General features: G+C 28.6%; 1 protein-coding gene across 1 annotated transcript in view; it reads right to left on the bottom strand.

Annotated features, from left to right (window-relative positions):
• LOC113376931 (dual 3',5'-cyclic-AMP and -GMP phosphodiesterase 11) overlaps nucleotides 1–19,036 on the bottom strand; it is an 86,044-nt gene extending 67,008 nt beyond the window's left edge. Inside the window, exon 1 of the mRNA XM_026617044.1 lies at nucleotides 18,706–19,036. The gene's annotated coding sequence lies outside the window, so the exon portion shown is untranslated. The remainder of the gene's footprint in view (nucleotides 1–18,705) is intronic.
• Nucleotides 19,037–20,171: the final 1,135 nt, after the last annotated feature.

Here is a 20,171-nt window from a genome sequence, read left to right on the forward strand (position 1 = left end):
TTGTGGAAGATCTGAACTTTCTTTTCAAAGCAATCGTACTGCTTTAACTGCATAGGGGCAAAATATAAAGCGCGTAAGCGCCGCGTCGCTGTCTAACGCATAAGCATTGGTACGGAACCCATAGGAATGTTAGCAAAATGTATACTTATTGTTAAAATCTCTATAAAATATCTGATAATTTGATGAGCATATGTCTAATGATCATTTTTGACCGCCAAATGGCTTATTTTTTTACTTTTTCCTCCATATCTCCGAAACGGCTAGAGCTACCTTCATGAAAATTTTATCGATTCTTAACCTTGTCAATACAAGTGAAATGTTTTTTGAATTATTCAAATCGGACGCTCCGTTCTCTCAAAAACTGAGTCACCGTTTTCGGCACTTTTTGCCCCGTATCTTCGGAACGGCTAGACCTGCCTTCGCCAAAAACTAATCAGCACGTCTCCTTATCAATACGAATCGAATGTTTTTTGAATTATTCAAATCGGTTGACCCGTGTTCCCGAAATCGTCGACGAAAATTTGTATCCGCACATACATACACACACATACATACATACATACACACACACACACACACACACATACACACACACACACACCCACACACACATACATCCATTTTTTCTAAGGTATGCCAAAATGTTCAGAAACCTCTGAAACGTAAAGATATATAAAAATTTTCATTTTCGATTTTTTTGCGATTACTATAACTTACCCTACGGGAAGTTAATAAAAAATCAACGTTTAAATCAAATGAAAGCGAAACTAGCTGTAAGTGGAATTCTGTCTTAAGGCAATTAAGGCATCGTGCCTCAAGGCAAATTGCTGGAACTTTCCGTACCAAAAATTATTATTTTTTTGAAAAAAATTTACTTCGAAAAAATAAGATTTTTGACAAACAATTAGACAAAAAATTACTTTTTTTTGAAAAAGAAAAAAAATTTTTTAATTTTTTTTTTTAATTTTTTTTTTTGAAAAAAAATGTTTTCTTTATTTTGACATATTTTGAAAGATCTAAACTTTTTTTCAAAGCAATCGTACTGCTTTAACTGCATAAAGACGAAATATCAAACCGCGTAAGCGCCGCGTCGACGTCTAACGCGTAAACATTGGTACGGAACCCATAGGAATGTAAGCCAAAATTATACTTATTGTTAAAATCTCTATAAAATATCTCATAATTTGATGTGCATATGTCTAATGATCATTTTTGACCGCCAAATGGCATTTTTTTTTACTTTTTTCATTAGATCTCCGAGACCGTTGGACCTGCCTTTATGAAAATTTGATCGGTTCTTCACCTTATCAATACAAGTAAAATGTTTTTTGAATTATTAAAATCGGACGCTCCGTTCTCTTAAAAACTGAGTTACCGTTTTCGGCACTTTTTGCCCCGTATCTTCGAAACGGCTAGACCTGACTTCGCCAAAAACTAATCAGCACGTCTCCTTATCAATACGAATCGAATGTTTTTTGAATTATTCAAATCGGTTGATCCGTGTTCCCGAAATCGTCGACGAAAATTTGTATCCGCACATACATACACACACGTACATACATACATACATACATACATACATACATACATACATACATACATACATACATACACACACACACACACACACACATACATCCATTTTTTCTAAGGTATGCCAAAATATTCAGAAACCTCTGAAACGTAAAGATATATAAAAATTTTCATTTTCGATTTTTTTGCGATTACTATAACTTACCCTACGGGAAGTTAATATGGCTGCTATTGAAGATGAAACTGATTTATCAAAGACAAAATAAAGATGCAAAACATCCCGAATTATATACCTTTCAAAAAGAATTGGGAAAATGATAAGGGCATATTTTATATGCTTAAAAACTCTTTGGCTCAACCATAAATATTTGAAATAGGGTAAAGCTGGGCCAAAAACAAGTAAAGTTAAATTTTTTTAACAATAATATTTGAAAGTAGAGAAAAAATTCTGTATAACCAGCCATCGCCTTGATTCTTAAGGCCTTGCTATCAGGAGTTAAATTACAAGACCTTAAATTTTTTTTTAAGTATTCGATATTTGTAAGATATATTGTTAACTTTAGGTTAGTTTCAAAGAATTTGTTTATATAACCTCTAGGAAAGCTTACACTTGGGTAGGGTTAAAAGGATCGACTAAACCTTTACCCTGACAAAGGTTTGAATAATAAAAAATATTAAATAAAAAAGAATACTAAGTTAGCAATTTTACAAGAAATAAATTAAATGAATAGTTAGTTCCAACTCTGCTGATGACTTTTTCTGATGAAATACCAGATCAAAGTTATATACAGTGATATTTCGGTCAAAAATGTACCCAAGAAATTTATATCTTGCATTGCCGTGGCCGTCCCATTGTATTTCGCCTATGGGGTAAGAAGGACCAGGTATTTTTTTAAAAAAAAAACAGCAGATAAAAAACACCTTTCTACAATTATGAATTACCTGGGAGTCTTACTGAACATAGTCAGATAGTTGTTTGTTTGATATTTGTTATTTGTTGTGTTATAATTAGTTTCTTTTTGACAATTTAATTGCTCAAATCAAATTGGACCTTTGTGCCGCGCGCTACCCTATATATCATAGAAAAATCACTTCGCAGTTAGTGCATGGCTATAATTTTATCTTTAAACAATTCAATAATTTCAAAATAAACTTGAGCTTATAAGTTTCATGTAACATGAGAATTTCGAATAACCCAATGAATTCGCATTTCACTGTTTCATTTAATTTTGCCGTCGATTCCCTGGCGTTATTCTCATAGTAATTTTAAGAGTTTTTTCCACACCGTGTCGAATTTCAAACAAAAGATTCGGTTATTAAATCTCATGAGAAATATATACGCGCTTTATGAATAACAAAAGAGATTATAATAGAATCGCTAGTAGACATTTATTTAACTTAAAACACTTGAAATGAAATTCTATATAGAATAACATAAAACCTAATTCATATAGAATTACAAAGCAGTTATTAAGTTGTGCAGTATAAATTAACTAGTAATTTAGCGGTTGTTCTTGTAATATTATATTATTTTAGTTGACAAGTTAAATATTCATTGTTTCATATATTTTTTTTAAATTTTAATAATAAACTTTGAAATCAAACAATCAAGGAAGCATTCGTTTTTATGACTATTTATAATCAGCATTTTGGCAGTAAAATTTCGAGCTAATATTCGCACAGTTTATTAGATGATACCGTTTATAGTACACAGATGTAATTTGACATGTCTATTGTATCAACATGCTGAATTTTTTTATACATACATATATGACAACTCTTCTACTACTTCAATTTTTATATTATGTGCTTTAATATAATTTACTAGAGTTGAAACATATTTTATAACATAAGACATTAGTAATTATTCGAATGAAGTAAATAGGAGATTAGTGTTTATCACTGATGGCTAAATTGCATCGCAAAATAAACCATAAATACAATATTTTATTTTATTCAATAAGAATCTATAAACATTTTTTTTAAGTACATGTATGTCATATTCAATTTTATACTTTGTCATAATCAACATTATTATTTCGCAACAAATTTTAATTCATAACATAAATGATTGATTTTCTACAGTACAATCATCACAGTCATATTTCGTTGAAGTTTTCAAAACTATTTTTTAAATTATGAAACAAATATTACCCTAACGAGGATTTGATGAAAAAGTTGAGAGCCTTAACTTAACGTGTAAACATAATAATAGACCAATATCTATTAAACATTAAACATAAAAAAATGAATTTCCCTACTTTCGAAATTATAAAACGAATTTTTTACATTTAGGATAGAGAGGGGCTTAAATGTCCGCGGGTAAAGGTCCACCACCAATATCTCAAAAACATGTAAAGTTAGGAAATTTTCAACAATGTTATTTAAAAGTAGAGGGCAAAGGATGTGTTACAAGAAATCAACCAACGTCGCCATCAGGAGATAGAAGGCCATGTTTGGAAATCTATAAAACAAAATATTTTCTATCGTTGTTAGTGTTTTTGGTTGTGAGCACCATTGATTAGTTAATGAGATCTTAACATAATTGTATTTAAATATACGTTATTTAATTGTTTTATTAGATTCAATCAATTTTAAGTTAGATTCAGCAGATTTTCATTTATAACCACTATAAAAGCTTACAAATGGGTGGGGTAGAAAGAACCAACAGAAACTTTACTCTGGCAAAAGGTGTAAACAAAAAATCGCAAATAAAAATGTAAATTCAGTTAAAAAAGCAATTTACAAGAAATAATTTAAATGGATATTTATTCCCTCTTTGCTTATGAATATTTCTGATATAAACATTGTTATTTTTGATATAAACATTGTTATTTTTGTAAAAAATGTGCCAAATAAATTTATATATTGCATTTATTAAATAACTTAGCTATTATTTCGTAATTTCCTTTTAAATTTGAAATTAAGACATTGGATTTGTTTGTCATATTGGATCATATTAGCCAATGGCGTACATAAAGAAATTAATTTAATTTAGAAATTAATTAATTAATCGAGACAGATGACAAATTTAAGAAAAACAGTAAAAAACATTTTTCTATAATTGGAATATAACTGGGAATTTTATTGAATATAGTTCAATTGTTGCTTGTTTGATACACGTCATGTTTGTGGTGTACTTGAAGTCAAATTGGACCATTGTGCCCCGCTCTATCCTACGTAGATACTAGAAGTAAAATTTTTGCTAGAAAATTACTAATACGATTTATTTTTTATTTATTTAATGTTATTAAATTACTTTTAAAAAATTTGGAACAATCAGAACAAAACGAATCAGGAACCCAAGGAAGAAATCCGGCACTGTCATGATCAATCCGTGACGTATGATCACCTTAATTAAATTCGAATCAGAGTAGGTACGCCAAGAGCGAAATATTCAAATATGTTTTATTATATAATTTTTTCTTTCAGAGACTAAATATGCCGGACTCCCGGTACCGCCGTAGCCCGACATCAGGCAACTTTGATGTCAAATTTCCACTTGAGGTTATAGATCTCAAATGTAGCCTCAAGTGAAAATCGCCTCTCGTGGGTATAGTTGCATCTATAAAAAAGTCAACAAATACTTCGAGCATAGAAAATTAATCAAACCTGGACTGGACAACTACTGGGTTTCCATTCATATAATATGAAAAATGTCAAAACAATTACTCAATGTCTCAAGTGTGACAGATTGTAAAAAAAAAAAAAAAAAAAAATGCCGGACAATAGCTGGTGTGAGATTTTTTTAATTTATATAATAAATAAATAACTAGTATACACCAGCTGGCCAACTATTATGCATTTACCAGCAACCGGTACGGGGCAGTGACACATTGCTAATAACGCGAAATTCATGGTTATCGAATTCAACGCGAGCGACGCCGACGATCCGTCTCTTTATTTCTATATTCTCAGATTGCGGTGGGAAAACGAAAGCGATGTATATGTACAACGCGGAAAATTTATGTGAAATTCATTCGAAACGACTGAATAAAACTAAATACATAATGTAATCAAAAATACAGTAATGCACTGGTTTCTAACATTTAATACCGCACCTACCCATAAACTTGTAGTGCCCTCTTAACTTTTCTAACAATCTACTTTCATGAATACTCAACTTATATTGGAATTTATTTTTCAGGCTAAAAATTAATATATATATATATATATATATATATATATATATATTATGCAAAAGTATACATAAAAATACATATTTATTTATATTTATATTGTATATTTTTGAAATAGTATTTCCAGAGTAGCAGTGCGCTCCTCAGGAATAGTAGAACCCAGTAATGTGATAAAATCAAACTAACAACTATCTGACTATGTTCAGTAAAACTGAAAACCAGCTAAACCATCATAGTGAAAATGTATTTCTCAAAAATTTGTCACGTAGTCCTTCTTACCCCATAGGCGGGGTATAATGTAATAGCCAGAGAGCAAACAGATCCAATGGATTTTACGAAATAATAGCTACATACATTATTCAACCAATGTAAAATATGAATGTCATGGATATTTTTTTTATAAAAATAACACTGTTTATAATGCTTATCTATGTTTTTTTCGTCAAATATATATTATTCAGCAGAGTTGGAATAACTAATTTAATTTAACTCTTGTAAAAATACTTTTTTTAACTTAATTTACTTTTTCATTTACTTTTTTCTATTGTTTACACCTTTGCTAAGGTAAAGGTTCAGTTGGTCATTTTTACATCTTTTTCCCTCTACTTTCAAATATTGTTGTTAAAATAAGTTAATTAAGATACTTAACGTTACTTGTTTTTGAGATATCTGATGTGGACCTTTATACCCGCACACCTTTAAGCCCCGCTCCTACCCTATGCAAAGTTAATGTTGATGTTGCAAAATTCAATTTCAATTTAGCCTCGCTAAGCCTCGTGTTTAATAAAATGTTCTCTTATTTAACCCACAATGTTTGGCCAGATGTAAATTCTACATGACCATCATTTATAATTTTTCATGCTATATTTATAAACCTTAATAAAACCAAGCTCGAAGTGTACTCGTACGCCAAGAATTCATATAAATATCCATAGAATGAGCACAGTAAACAAAAAATTATATTTTTAACAATTGCATTTGCGTTTGAGTTATAAATATTTTTTGTTATTAAAGAAATATATTGAACTTTTGAACTAAATTTGAAACATATTGAACACTTTTAAATTATAGTATTGGCATTGTTCTATGTAAATGGAACATACTCGTCATAAAATCAATGTCAAGATTATCGCGAAGTTCATTCCCAGCTAAAACGTGAAATCATATGACGCATAGTATTCTAGAAGAAGAAAACAGCATTTGAAGCAATTGATGTAAAACTTGCTCTGAATTACAAATCCACATTTTTGTTCAAAATAAACAGTTAACTAGTGTTGTATGGCATCGTGCCTTAATGCGAATTGCTGGAACTTTCCGTACCAAAAAATTATTTTTTTAAAAAAGTTAAAATTTTTTTAAACTATGAAAAAATTAAATTTATGAGAAATTTTAAATTTTTAAATAAAAATTGACTTTTTGGTAATAAAACTTTTGGAATATTTTTTATTATTTTGAAATATTTTGGAAATTATAAACCGTTTTTCAAAGCAATCGCACAGCTTTAGCTGCATAGAGACAAAATAACGAAGCGCGTAAGCGCCGCGTCGCCGTCTAAAGGACAAACGGTGTTACGAAACCTTTAGAAATGTAAACAAAATTGATACACATGATTAAAATCTCCATAAAGTATCTGATAATTTGATGTGCATATGTCAAATAATCATTTTTGACCGCCAAATGGCACTTTTTTTTACTTTTTTCACTAGATCTCCAAAACCGCTAAACCTGCCTTCCCAAAAAATTAATCAGTTCTTCATCTTGTCAAAATGTTTTTTGAATCATTCAAATCGGGTACTCCGTTCTCTTAAAAACTGAATTACCGTTTTTGTCACTTTTGGCCCCGTAACTTTGAAACCTGTCTCTACCAAAAACTAATCCGCACGTCTTCTCATCAATAGGAATCGAATGTTTTTTAAATCATGCAAATCGGTAACTATAAACTTGCCCTAAAAAGTTAAAAAAATCTGTTCTGTTTATTTAATTAATATTGTATCCGCATAAGACTTGAAAACATAAAAAATATCTAAAATGTGTAAGGATTTCAATATAATAGATAAATATGAACAACCTTTCAAATATCGTACAAAGTAATTATAACTACGATATTTGAGGTGAATATAGTAATATAGTTAGCTATTAGTTAAATTTTAAAACTGGCGCCGGCGCTAAATTTCATTGGAAACCTCTAAATTAAGATCAATGTACTATGAAAATCCGTTTGTGAAAATCCATTACAACGAATGCGTAAACAATTTATACATATTTGCATAAAGCGGTCAATTGAAGCGAATAATATGGCTTACTGCCATATTTTTGAAGTTGCGCGATGAATAACATCATCTGAATTTCTTTTCACACTTACACTTTCAAAATTCCACATGTCACGTTTTTATATTAATCTATGATTCACACGAAAAATTTAGCTATGACGGACAACATTTTTGAGCAATTTGTGAGCAATTTGTGAGCAATTTGTGTAACTAATTATGACGATATTATACGTCAAAATTATACATCGCACATAAATGTACATACATTATTTACACATATGCGTATACATATATTGGATTGATGAATTTCAAAACTGTATGTATTATGGTGTGATTCGAATTTATTTTTTAATGAAAATTACATTACTTTTATTTTTTTTTCTTCATATGTTGATTATTTTCTAATTAAGAAAATGTCCTGGGCAAACGTTGACAATAAATAATTTGAAAAAGAAATATATATATATATATATATATATATAATTAAATTTTTTTTTTATATAATTTTGATGTTGAAATATGTGATATTCAGTTTTCAGGGCAATACATCAATTAAAAAATTTGTATGACTTTAAAACATTTTTATTTATTCCATACGTTTCGACACATTGTTTTGTGTCATCTTCAGTGGACTCTAGATTGAAAGAACAGATAGAAATTATTAAATAAACTAATATATAAGAAGTGATATGGTATGAACTTACATGTAATTGAATTAATCCTAATTATTTCATATTAAAATGTTCACAATGCACAATCCTATTATATTATAAATGTTGACAATGCACAATCCTAATTATTTCATATTATAAATGTTCACAGTGCACTAAAAAAACCAATCCTTGTCATTTTAAGTTGAACAATATATAAATTTTTGACTGAGATTTTTATGAATTTGTGAAGTACAACACGCCGTACATTTCTGTGCTCCGATGTGCGGGTGAAGACTGAATGTACGTCAATGTGCGAACCACATGTTGAGGGCTGAGGTACAAGGCAAACGAACTGACCAAAGAATTTAAGATTTGACAACGCGAGAGGGTACATATAGTGAAATATAAAAACATGACAATTGTGAGGGTGGACATAATTAGTAAAATTGAGATCAAAATTAAAAGAAAATTAAAAAAAAATTCTTTTAATTTTGATTTTGAGGGTGGACATAATTAGTAAAATTGAGATCAAAATTAAAAGAAAATTAAAAAAAAATTCTTTTAATTTTGATCTCAATTTTACTAATTATGTCCACCCTCACAATTGTCATGTTTTTATATTTCACTATATGTACCCTCTCGCGTTGTCAAATCTTAAATTCTTTGGTCAGTTCGTTTGCCTTGTACCTCAGCCCTCAACATGTGGTTCGCACATTGACGTACATTCAGTCTTCACCCGCACATCGGAGCACAGAAATGTACGGCGTGTTGTACTTCACAAATTCATAAAAATCTCAGTCAAAAATTTATATATTGTTCAACTTAAAATGACAAGGATTGGTTTTTTTAGTGCACTGTGAACATTTATAATATGAAATAATTAGGATTGTGCATTGTCAACATTTATAATATGAAATAATTAGGATTGTGCATTGTGAACATTTATAATATGAAATAATTAGGATTAATTCAATTACATGTAAGTTCATACCATATCACTTCTTATATATTAGTTTATTTAATAATTTCTATCTGTTCTTTCAATCTAGAGTCCACTGAAGATGACACAAAACAATGTGTCGAAACGTATGGAATAAATAAAAATGTTTTAAAGTCATACAAATTTTTTAATTGATGTATTGCCCTGAAAACTGAATATCATATATATATATATATTATATATATAATATATATATATATATATATATATATATAGAGTAGGGCGGGGTACAAGGATCCAAATGACTATAAGCAATTATATTATAAAAACCAAATTTTATTACAACAAATAACCTATATCAAACAAACAACTATCTGACTATGCATCATTGTAGAAATGTGTTTTTTGCTGTTTCTCAAAAATTTCTCACGAGGTTCTTTTTACTCCATAGGCGGAGTAAAATGGAACGGCCAGGGGGCAAACAGGTCTAATATCTAATGTTTCATTTTAAGGGGATTTTGCAAAATAAAACATACATTATTCAACCAATGCAAAATATAAATTTCATGGGTATATTTTTACAGAGATAAAACTGTATACAAACTTGGTCTGGTATTTCGTCAGAAATATTCATCAGCAGAGTTTTGTATTTACTATTTTTTATTGTTTATACCTTTGCCAGGTTAAAGATTGGTCTTTTTCACCCCACACACGTGTAAGCTTTTATAGAGGTTATATAAGAAAACTATTGAATCTAAATTAAAATTAACAATTCATCTTATAAAATACGTTTATTTAAAAATTATATTGAGGTCTCGTAAACTAAGCAACAGTAATCACAACCAAAAAACCTAACGGCGAAAGAAAATACTTTTTTAATAGATTTTCATACATTGCCGTTTATCTCCCAATAGCAAAGTCGTAAGAATCAAGGTGTTGGCTGGTTATACACCCTCTACTTTCCCTCTACTTTCAAATATTGTTGTTAAATAATTCTTAACTTTACTTGTTTTTGAGATATCGGTGGCGGACCTTTTTACCCGCGGACCTATAAACTCCGCTCTACCTATATATATATATATATATATATATATACACATATATATATATATATATATATATATACATATATGAATAACTATTTTTGTTATGTATCTTTCATAGCTACACCTATCAAGTTCGGAGACAAATCTCTATAATATTAACAACAATCCTTAATTATTTTCATTATCTTCTATATATTATACTGATAAAAATATGTTCTTATTTTTATTTTATTATATATTTTATCTGCACTTGTGACATAAAATTAAATAAATAAGTTGAGCAAAATTTATATCATGTAATATTAGAAAGAATTAAAATTGTATCACATAAAAGATCGAGTTGGAATAAGAAACATTTTTATCAAGCAAAATTGTCATAATGCAATAGTAAAAAAATTGATATTCAATTAGAACCGAATGCTTACCTCAATTAACTTACAATGCGGCATTAGTCATGAATTTGCAAAAGAAAACAAACAAAATTTTGCACCCAATTAACGAACTTGACAAAAGTTAGCTCGACTATTTTTTTAAAGGCTTTTTGTGTTTTGTATAATTTATGAAAATGTAATACATTTCACGTGTTAATCGCAGAATTACATCGAATAATATTTTAGGGTTAGTGTCCGACATCGCACGCAAAGTTCATGGCGAAACGCCTATTGAATAACACACGTAGAGATACATTATTATAAACGAATATATAAACATACGTAAGTATTACATATATTATTCCGTATCTAGTCATTTTCAAAATATAATTCAAAAATAAAATATTTAGAAGTAGGTGACAAAATTATTTGTCAATGAATTTGCGCGTTTAAGTGATAATAAAGAGACTCATGGACTTGTCAGATCGTAAAATGGGATATATTATATAAATAAAGAGAGGAGTATAGTAACAAGATGAAATTTTATGAAGTTTACATAGAAATAAAATGTTTTTTTTATATTAAAAATGTTTCATTTTATTATAATTACACAACAAATTTAACGGAAGCTAATCTTAAAGGGTTTAAATTTTCAATTTTCATTTTTCAGAATTCAATTTGGAAAATATATAGGGTGGAGCGAGGCTTAAAGGTCTGTGGGTAAAACGTCTAACATCGATAGATATCTCAAAAACAAGTAAAGTTGAACTACAATATTTGAAAGTGGAGTGAAAAAGATATATAACCAGCCATAACTTAGATTGTTGCGAACATAAACGGCAATGTTCGAAAATCCATAAAAAATTATTTTCTTTCATTGTTAGTATTTTTTAATTATGAGCACTGTTGTTTAGCTTACGAAACATTTATAATTTTTAAGTATATGTTATTTAATTGTTTTATAAGATATATTGTTAATTTTAAGTTAGATCCAGCAGTTTTTTTATATAACCTATGTAAAATCTTACACGTAAGTGGGGTAAAAAAGATCAACTGAACCTTCACCCTGGGAAAAATGTAAACAATGAAAAATAGTAAATAAAAATGTAAATTAAGTTGAAAAAAGCAATTTGACAAGAGATAAATTAAATAAATATTCCAAATTTGCTGATCAATATTTCTGACAAAATACTAGATCGATGTTATATACAGTGTTATCTCTATAAAAAATGTATTCATGAAAATTATATTTAACATTGGTTGAATGATGTAGCAATTATTTTGTAAAATCCCTTTAAAATTAAAAATAAGACATTATCCCATGACCGCCCTTTTTTGGCGTAAAAAACAGGTGACAAATTTTAAACATAGTCAGGTAGTTGTTTGTTTGATATGTGTTATTTGCTGTGATATAATTGGTTTGGTTTTCACAATATAATTGCTCAAAGTCAAATTGAACGTTTTGCACTGCTCTACCTTATACAAAATTAAAATTCGAATAAATTATACACAATAGTAAAAAAGAGCCAAAACTTTTTTAAAAAAATAATATTTATTGTCGATGCTTCACTTTGTTTACTTTGTAATCAAAATCATGCTTTTGACATATGTCCTGAAGATGAAACGTACATAGTTCTAAAACGTCGACATATTGCATTTTTAAAAAACTTTCTGGGTTTTTATTACGAAAATAGATTATTTATTCGAAGCCTAACACAGCATATCTGTATTCAAAACTTTGATTGAAAAAAAGACTTGAACATAATATTCCAATTCAATCGTTATTACAATTTCTTACAATCTTCCAAAAGAAGAAGTTTATAATTTTATTAATTAAAATATTTTATGTTTTATGTTTCAAGTGAATCTATTGTCTATCTGAATCGTTTGTAAACTATATCCATTTATTGTTAGGTATCAGTGATTATTACCACTCTTATATTTAATTGAATTAAAATGAAATCGGTTGACAGTATATAAAGAATTCAATAAGTTTCCAATTATAGTTTATCAATATGATCATTTTCGGATACATAAAGTTTATACAAATTGCCTTTAAGACAAATTAGCACTTACATCTAGTTCAATTACAATTATAATAATGAGTAAGCTAACGTTTCACTTCCGTTAGGTCACGTAAATTTCTAACCGTGACTCATGAAGAGAGGTCAATATTTATTTAGACCCAAAGTGACGTCACCCTCTCCCTCCCACTTGAAACGTGGACCGCGGTTTGAGAGACACTGGCCGAGGAGACGACGGAGACTGTTGCGCGTGACGCAAGGAGAATATCTAAGCCGCTTACCGCACTTAATCCAAATTTAGAATCGACATTGAATACCAATTAACCGATTTTTATGAAAATATTTTCAGAAATATTTGGATTTAGAATAGTTTGAGATAAATATAAAAATTTAATAATTTCTCAAAATGATTGAAAAAAATGATAAATTTTAGTTACATTTGACTATTAGTGCACATAATTAAAGATTATTCACCTGAAGTTCATTTTGAGCACTTATTAATTAACTTCTTGTAGGGTAAGTTATTGTAATGGGCCGAAAAACGAAATTGAAAATTTTTACATTTCTCGACGTTTTGAAGGTTTCTGAACATTTTGGTATACCTCAGAAAAAATGGATGTGTGTGTGTATGTATGTATGGATACAAATTTCCAGTCACATTTTTGGGCGCACGCATCAACCGATTTGAATGGTTCAAAAAACATTCGATTCCTATTGATAGGGAGATGAGCTGATTAGTTTTTGGCAAAGGCAGGTCCAGCCGTTACGGAGATACGGAGCAAAGAGTGCATAAAATAGAAATAGAGTTTTTGAGTGAACGGAGCATCCGATTTGAATGATCTAAAAAACATTCAATTAGTAATGATTCGGAGAAGTGATTATTAGTTTTTGGCAAAGGCAGGTCTAGCGGTTTCGAAGATACATAGCTAAATGTGCAAAAAAATGGCAGTTTCTAAGAGAACTAAGCTTCCGATTTGAATGATTCAAAAAACTTTCAGTTTGTTTCAACAAAATAATTGATTTTGGAAAAAAAATTGTATAATTTTTTTTTGTTTTTGTTTTTTTTTTAGTTTTTTTTTGTATATCGAAAATAATTCAGATTTTATTTTTAATTCTGATTAAAGTTCTAATATACTTTAAACAAATAATTTTAACTTTGCAATTCACTTTATATAATTCTTATAAATATTAGACAATGTTACAATATTTATAATAATCTATTTGAAAACATTCAGTATCCCTCGAACATTTCGATACGGTACGGGAAGTTCAAGCAATTTGCCTTAAGGCACGATGCCATACACCCCACTAGTTTTAATTTTTATCTACTTTGAGCCACAAAGTGTCATATCGACGCATATTTCGGTGTCCAAATGTTCATAAAAAAATACTTTCAGATATTTATGAGTTTTTGTATTTTGACCAATTGAATACTTTTATTAATATGAATTTATAATATTATATATAAATATATATATATACATATATATATATATATATATATATATAGTATATATATATATATATAATGTATATACATATATATATATATATATATATATATATATATAAATATATATATATATATATACATATATATATATATATTATATATATATATATACTTAATATTGATTGGTTAATATTGATATAATGTTCGGACGTCTTTTCGTTTTATTATATTGGCCATGAAGGTGACAAAACTTCAGGGCATTAAGCTTTACTCGGAATGGTTGCTACCCTTGGTAGAAGGGGTAGCGAGTGTTTTAATTGAACTAGTTGTTCACTTCTAAAAGTAAAGTCCGCTTAACAACATGTAAATAACCAATAAAAATAAATATATCTTCTTTCATTATAACTTAGTAACAAGTCAGTGATTGTAATTAGAACTGCAACAAATACATAATATACAAACAAATTAGTGTTTAATACAGTCCACACCTACAAGGGTTAAATTATAACCCAACAACCTGAATTATCGAAGGAGAGTTTTAATAAATTCTATAACTACCTAACAAAAGTACATATATATCGGTATATACATAAATATATATCGGTGTCCCAGAACTTAACGACAAACTGACACATTGAGACAGAATTGATTGCAACTATTATGAAAAATTTGAAAAATATTAACCCATGCAGTTTGAAAATAATGAGCTTTTAAGTAAACTCTAAAGCTTTGGACAAATTGTGATCATTTTTCGATTATTGTGGTTAATTTCATCATTGTGCATTTTATTTTTGAAATCGTAACCTTAATTAACATTTCTAATATCACAGTAAAATAATGACAAAATTGCTCCAAGTTTTCTAAAATTAAGACAATTTATTAAATTATAAATTCTAAATTTCAAAATTTGACGACTTTGAAAGAGATGAAAGAAGTAAAAGGAAAAAGGTTTGATTTTAATTCAATATTATTCCATAGTAACATTTCAAATATTTTTTACAGAATGAAATTAATTTCATGTTTTAAATGTTCAATTTCAAAATTAGAACAATTGTGAGTTTTATATCAAACTACATTAAAAAAATACGAATTTTGTTTGAAATCGAATTTGATTCCTTATTCAAAAGTATAAATGAATTTTCTGATTACCCAGATAGTTATTAAATAATTTAGTTTTTATCTTCTCTAAACCTTTTACTCTTTTACAATGTTACAATGATATTAAAATTTGAGGTAGTGTTTAGTTTGGAAATGAGTATGTTATATTGTCCATAACATGAAGGATTTTTAATGAAAATATTGCTAGACTTGAGTTTAAAGTTTGATTTAATTAATCATTTATAACTTTCGGTAAGTTAAGTTATAGTAATCGCAAAAAAATCGAAAACAAAAATTTTTGCTTATCTTTACGTTTCAAAGGTTTCTGGACATTTTGTCATACCTTATTATTAGAAAAAATTGTTGTATGTGTGTGTGTGCGTATGATTAGATACAATTTTTTGTTCACGATATCGAGAGCACGAATCAACCGATTTGAATGATTCCAAAAACATTCGATTCATATTGGTAAGGACACGTGTTGATTACTTTTTGACAAAGGCAGGTCCAACCGTTTCAAAGACACGGGGTGAAACTGCCAAAACTGGTAATTCAGTTTTTGAGAGAACGGAACGTATATTTCAACAATACAAAAAAAAATTTACTTGTATTGACAAAATGAATAACTGGTTAAATGTTTATGTTTATGTTATAAGGCAAGTTTAGTGGCTTCGGAGATCTAATAAAAAAAGTCATAAAAATATCATTTGGTATCTAATTTTAATTAAAGTAATCCTTAATCTAATTTTAATTAAAGTTTCAGCAACTTGCCTCAAGGCACGATGCAATGCACCACTAGTTAATATTTATTTAAAATACAATAAAGCACTGTCACAAATTTAGATTATACTAACCAACAACTAATATTGGGATATATTAATATTACACATAAAAAATAGAAAGGCAGCTGTAATTTGTTTTTAAGTCCTTTCTATATAAGGTAGATTAAAAAACGTATTTTTCACGTTCATTATATTGCAAAAATGTATAATATTTTAATATGTTCAAACATAATTCGAAGTGATTAAATTGTTAATGTATTTTAATGAGTAGATACAATTGGCAAGAAAAATTCTTATGTAGTCTAAGCATTTTAATTGGTGATAATTATTTAGAAAAACTTATTCATTCATAACAACATATCGTATTACTCCGGACGTAGAAATCTATAGTGTTCGGGGCAAAAACATTTTAATCAAGAATATTAAACTTTTATGAAATCAAATAGAGTCTTTTCTAGTTGGCTCCCTCATTATGATTAATTGTGGAATAATATATGAAATGAAAACCACATAATTTGCATACATAGTAATTAATAAAAATCTGATTATATTATATTATACATACATACATAATAATATATATATATATATATATATATATATATATATATATAATTTAATTACTAATGTAAGCTAATTTAATGCATAATTTAAAAAAAAACAATATGTCAATACCTCCTATTAAGCATTTTAAATCACACAAAAAATGATCCGAATACAAAATACATATTCTTCGATGAAGAAATATTATACATAAATCATTTTAAAAATTTATTCACCAAGTATAAACTAAATTTTACATTGGTGTTTTACAAGCTAATTTAAACATTAATTCATTAAAATTCAAATCATGAATTAATTTCAAAAAGCTTAAATAAAAATATTCATTAATGTGTAAATATTATGCAATAGTGCAATATTTTATCACCAATTATGATCAAGAGTAATTAAAATGTATATATGGCAGTTGTAAATTAATCACTATCCAGAGAAATTTACTCTATATTTTTGCCTAAATATTACTCATTTAAGATTTTACAGTAAATCATGCCTAATAATTAAATTCCCGCAGGGTAACATATAGTAATAGAAAAAAATCGAAAATGAAATTTTTTGCATATCTTCACGTTTCGAAGGTTTCTCTAAAAAAATAGATGATATGTGTGTATGAAGTGTGTATGTATGTTCGGATACAAATTTTCGTCCACGACTTCGGGAACACGGATCAACCGATTTGAATAATTAAAATAACATTTGATTTGTATTGATGGAGAGACGTGCTGATTAGTTTCTGCCAAAGGTAGGTCCAGCCGTTTTGTAGATACTGGACAAAGTATGGTAATTAAATTTTTGTGATAACAAAAAGTTCGATTTGAATGATTCAAAACATTTTATTTTCATTGTCGAAATAAAAAACTGATTAAAGTTTTGGAAAGGCAGATCCAGCGGTTCAAGAGATCCAATGAAAAAAGTAACAAAATGCCATTTGGCGATGAAGAATGATGATTCGAAATATGTATTTATATTATCAGATATTTTATAGAGATCTTAAGAATAAGTACAAATGTTGTTTACATTTTTGTGTGTTCCGTATTAATGTTTATACGTAAGACTGCGACGCGGCGCTTACGCGCTTCTATACTTTATACTTAAAACAGCTACGCAGCGCGATTGCTTTGAAAAAAGAATTCAAAAATTTTAAAATATTCAGTTTTAATAAAGTCAATTTCAAAATTCTCAAAAATTAATTTTTTTCTTTTTTAACTTTAAAGCTTTTTTGAAAATGTTTGAAATTTGCCTTAAGGCACGATGCCATGCACCACTAGTTTTATACACAATATGATATGTAACAAAAATAAAAAACATTACAGTTCAAAGTATCTTTTCGAGACAAGACTCGAATTGTTTTCGTAATTTATACATAATTGCGTTTAGTTTTCGCGTGCACAATGTGCATACATTCTGCATTTTAATGAAAAGTAAATTATCGATTATGCGAACGCTAGAAATGATTCTCAAAACTAGAAATGAATTAAAATGACGATTGATATTTTATTAAACTAATATATTAATTTTCTAAACAAATTCTTTTCTCGAAACTATTTTGATCTGGCAATACTAGATTCAAACCAGACGTCCGTTGCAGTTCTAACATAACTACCGTTTCCAATTGTTCGTAATTGTTCCGAAGCAATTTTAAATAAATAGATTAATTAAAAATGAAAACACATGTGAGCGTGCGGTCGGTATACATATAAGGCGCTATTTATAATTAAAACGCATCGCCATACAGAAATACGTCATAAAGAATGTGATACAACTCAAATAATATCTACACCATTATTATTTATGTTTCGAACAATTGAAATAATAAGTGAAAACAAGACAATTGTTACCTTTTTAAGGAGGTCAATAATCCCAAATGCATTACTGTATCTCTGCTACATTTAAACACCGATTTTAGTTTCACTCGAAATACGCAACACACTTTATAGGTTAGAATGAATAATTTTGCTAAAGTTTTAACAAACACTCGGTCAGACACTTGCTTCGAATGACAATTAAATTATAAACACACAAAAACTAACTTTTTTTTTCAATCAATCACTTGGAAAAAAACTTTTCGTGTTGAATGTTGGAAACGGTTTAAGTTGAAGATCGCAGTACATATAACCTTTTCGAAACGTCTGTTTGCGCATGCCGTTTTCAGCTTTTTACTACATCTGTGCCTTTATATGTAGTGAAATTGTATCCAAAATATATACTGCAATTCGATGGAAAAACGTGCAAGACGAACTCGACACAACGAACGGAGCGAGTTTAGATGTGGTTTAGATTTTGTACTGTGCTGTGTATGATTTTAGGGCCTTTTCACACCGCGGCGGACATGCCGGATATATAGCGTCACAAAAATATTATTAACTAGTGTTGCATGGAACCGTGTCTTATGGCAAATTACTGGAACTTTCCGTACCGATTTTTTTTTTTAATTTCAGAAAAGATATTTAGAAGAAATATCAATGTATGTAAGCGCAGCGTCGTGGTTTAACGGATAAGAAATGGATTAACGGACCCCTTAGAAGTATAAACAAAATCAAAACAAAACAGAATACATTTTGCATTGCTATTTTTAGTACATATTTTTCTACCCTTGGGTACTTTATACATCATATCTGATCTTAATATATACAGTAAATGTTGATTGTTACTACAGAGAGATTTGTAACACATCTCGCTGTAGTAACAATCAACATTTACTGTATATATTAAGATCAGATATGATGTGTAAAGTACCCAAGGATAGAAAAATATGTACTAAAAATAGCAATGCAAAATGTATTCTCAATTACTGTAATAAATACTTTTGTCTATCTGTCTGTATAAACAAAATCTGTTTTTATTATTAAAATCACTATAAAATATCTAATAATTTGATGTGCATACGTCTAATGATCATTTCTGACCGCCAAATGGCACATTTTTTCACTTTTATCATTGAATCTTCGAAAGCGCTAACCCTGCCTTCCTGAAAATCGTATCAGTTCTTCATTTTGTCAATACAAATAAAATGATTTTTGAATCATTCAAATCGGTCGCTCCGTTAGCTCAAAAACTGAATTTTTATTTATGTCAATTTTTGCCCCGTATATTTGAAACGGCTGGACCTGCCTTTGCCAAAAACTAATAAGTACGTGTCTTTCTCCCGTCAATGCGAATTCAAATCGGTAGATTCGTATTCACAAAATCGTCGACAAAAATGTGTATCAAAACACACACACAAATACATACATTTTTCTAAGGTATGCCAGAAAAATGTAAAACGTAAAGGTAAATAAATTTTTCATTTTCGATTTTTTGGCGA

This window comes from Ctenocephalides felis, unplaced genomic scaffold (assembly GCF_003426905.1).
Source record: "Ctenocephalides felis isolate EL2017-DRISC unplaced genomic scaffold, ASM342690v1 CF-g0.4_SCAFFOLD_01886, whole genome shotgun sequence".
Taxonomy (NCBI): domain Eukaryota; kingdom Metazoa; phylum Arthropoda; class Insecta; order Siphonaptera; family Pulicidae; genus Ctenocephalides; species Ctenocephalides felis.